The sequence below is a fragment of the Lygodium microphyllum genome, chromosome 14 (genome assembly GCF_053477565.2).
Source record: "Lygodium microphyllum isolate KBCC chromosome 14, Lygodium_microphyllum_v1.1.10, whole genome shotgun sequence".
Taxonomy (NCBI): Eukaryota; Viridiplantae; Streptophyta; class Polypodiopsida; order Schizaeales; family Lygodiaceae; genus Lygodium; species Lygodium microphyllum.
The window spans coordinates 77629641-77632885 of record NC_141148.1 but is presented as its reverse complement, the minus strand read 5'-3'; the positions used below and the strand labels follow the sequence as shown (position 1 = coordinate 77632885).

The 3245-nt window shown below is 42.7% G+C and overlaps 1 pseudogene; it reads left to right on the top strand.

Moving 5' to 3' along the window:
* Positions 1-685: 685 nt before the first annotated feature.
* Positions 686-1993, top strand: LOC148025748 (putative methyltransferase PMT26 pseudogene; annotated as a pseudogene).
* Positions 1994-3245: the final 1252 nt, after the last annotated feature.

The following is a 3245-nucleotide window of genomic DNA, read 5'->3' as shown; positions in this document are numbered from 1 at the left end:
ATTGGAAGAGATTGAAAGAGAAGGGCAATGAGAAGAAACTCCAGTAGAAGAGACAGATGATATGACAGATAATCTTGTTGATATACCGGAAATAGACAATGAAGAGATTGATCCGTACGTGGATCTTGACGATAATGATCATGGGTAGTTGGCCCATCCGGAGGATGCGCAGGATCAGAGGGGGTGGATGTCGTACTGCTGCGCATCCAAGGTGTGAAATCCACCAAAAAGTTGTGTGTGTGACATTTTTTACTTTGTACATACTTAGTCGTTGTGTTTGCATTTTGTTTTGCGTGGGCTGGAGATCAAACCTCACTGTTTAGTAGATGATTTGATGTTCACCCAAAAGCACACCTACAGACCCATGGAGGTGGGCAACATAATGATGAACAGGAGACATCACATCAACATGATTCATTTCAAATGAAAGCCATTGTGACAATAGGGTTTGTAAAAGATGCCAAGGAGCATATGGAAGTCCCACTAAGGAAGCAACATTGCAGGTTTTCCAGAGAGCTTTGCAATACTGTGACTCTAAGAAGCTTTATTTGGCACTTTTCTGGGAATTTATGAAAGGAGTGAGCAGCATGATTTGGCCGATGAACTTTTGAAGACAATGATTCAGAAATTCAAATCTTTCTCAAAAGTCTGGCTTAGGTGGATAGTCTTCTTGCTGAAGTCGGGAATGCCTGATGCTGCTCACAAAGCATTGGACAGAGCATTGTTGAGTTTACCAGGGCACAAACATATCAAGTTTATTTCTCAAGCTGCCATTTCAGAATTAAAAATTGGTTCACCAGAGAGAGCCCGTGGCATGTTTGAGGGGATACTTCGAAATTATCTAAAGAGGACAGATTTGTGGAGTGTTTACCTTGATCAGGAAATGGCGATTGGAGATCCAACTGTAATTCATGCTTTGTTTGAAAGAGCCACATGTTGTTTTTTATTCAAGAAATGCCTGGAGTATGAGAAATCTCAAGGGGATGTGCAAAGAATAGAGTATGTCAAAGGGAAAGCAATGCAATATGTTGAAACAAAGATTGGTTAATGTTGGCCAAAAGATCTGTCTGTAAATTTGCCCAAGATAAATATGAATGTGCATTTGCCAAGTGATCACAACATGCCTATGTTGTGCTTTGATTATTATCAGTAACTACTAAGTGATGATGGCATGCCTACTCTATGCTACACCAAGTGTCCGCATGAACAGACAGGCAGAGCAAAATGTGCCAATAGTAGCTCTGTGCAAAAATGGGCTTTGTTGTGCAATAAAGGCTTGTCTGCTTTTTGGAAGCCAACGACGAACTCCTGCTATGAGAACTGGGAAAAGAATTTCCCTCCTATCTGCGATCCAGATGATAAAGCCGATGCTACATGGTATGTACCAATGACTGCCTGCATCCACAAGCTACCCTCTGATGAGGATATGCGCGGTCCTGAATGGCCCCTGGAGTGGCCCGAGCCGTTCAAGACAGCTCCAACATGGTTGGAAGGTCAGAAGGGAGTATATGGAAAAGCAGCACCAGCTGATTTTCAATCTGATTATGAGCATTGGCAGCATGTTATCCAGAAATCTTACATTATAGGATTGGGAATCGATTGGAAGAAAATCAGGAATGTGATGGACATGAGGGCTGTATATGGGGGATTTGCAACGGCACTAAAACCGCGACCTCTGTGGTGGGTGATGAATGTTGTAGAGTTTGATTCAGCATATACACTACCGATAATTTTCGATCGTGGTCTATTTGGAATGTACCATGATTGGTGCGAGTCTTTCAGCTCGTATCCCAGAACTTACAATCTCCTTCATGCTGATCACTTGTTCAGCAGGCTGAAAAAGAGGTGCAACATCACCGCTGTTGTTGTGGAGATGGACCGTCTGTTGAGGCCAGAGGGGTGGGCGATAATCAGCGATACGGCCGATGTGATTGAGGAAGTCCGAGGTCTGCTAGAGTCGCTCAATTTGGGAGATTCAGATGACATTTGCTAAAGGAAAGGAGGCCCTGTTGGCTGCACAAAAAAACACGGTGGAGGTCGCTTTTCAGTATGTAAAAGCTCCGTGTGGTATGCTATGAAAAGGGGGGAAGAAAAAAAAGGAAAAATGTGGGGAAGACAGAGTCCAAGAATAAGATCAAGAGGGGAATGCGAACCCTGGGGTCCAGCAGTAGAGAGAGAAGCCTCTAACAATAAAAAGCGAGATCTTTGATGGCTACGAGAGGCAGTACTACTAGCTCTCCACTAATCTTTCAAGAAAGTGTGCCTCCTTGGCGGCTCTTACGGGAGAACAAAAGAAACAAAAACTTATAGAGTTGAATGAAGGATTGGAGGAAGTAGGATCCCTGATCCGCAGGATGGACTTGGAAGCCAAAAGTCTGAGCCAAACCAAAAGTCTGCCCTTTTTGCGAAGCTCAGAGAGTACAAGTCAGACTTAAACAATGTGAAAAAGGAAGTGAAGAAATCAGTATTCACAAATAGCTACTCTGCTTCTCGAGATGAATTGTTGGAGGCAGGACTTGCTGACACCGCTGCAGCTTCCATAGTCCAACGACAAAGATTGCTGGGATCAACTGAAAGACTGATCCAATCAGGGACCCGACCAATGTTGATGTTCTCACAGGACAAAGAAAGAAGAAAACACTCTCAGTTGTATTTTCAAAAATGGGACTATCACCTGCACCTCTTCTTGAATTGAGATTCCATCTTGGTCATCCCACTCCACAGTGGCTAGAAGCTCTTGTAATATATGCATTGCTTGTGACCTGTTAGAGGTGTAGGTGTGGTCAGGTCTATATATAAGCAGGATAAACTCTCCCAATCAGGTGTAAATGACTATATGTCTCATATTATCTGAAATTGAGCTTTCAAATTGAATCTGATCTCGCTAGATTGATCTTCTATCTTGGAATTTCTCAACAACCTCTGTGGTTGTGACTTTGCTTTCGAAAACCCTTCGACATCGCATGTTTAGATGGACTTGGAGATGACTATAAGAACTTCAAGTCATCTATGAGTACCAAGGATGATATTCCTAACTTTGTAGATTTGATTTTTATGTTGATATTTGAGGAAAAGAACCTTCTCTTGGATTCCTATTCTTCTCAAAGTAAGAGCAAGTTTGAATAAGTGTTTTACTCTACTAGTAGAGTTAGATGTCATGGTCGAGGCTAAGGTGGTGGTTGTGGTCAAAGCTATCATGCACAACAAAATAGGAGAGGAGAGTCTCAGGAAAGGAGGAACCAAAG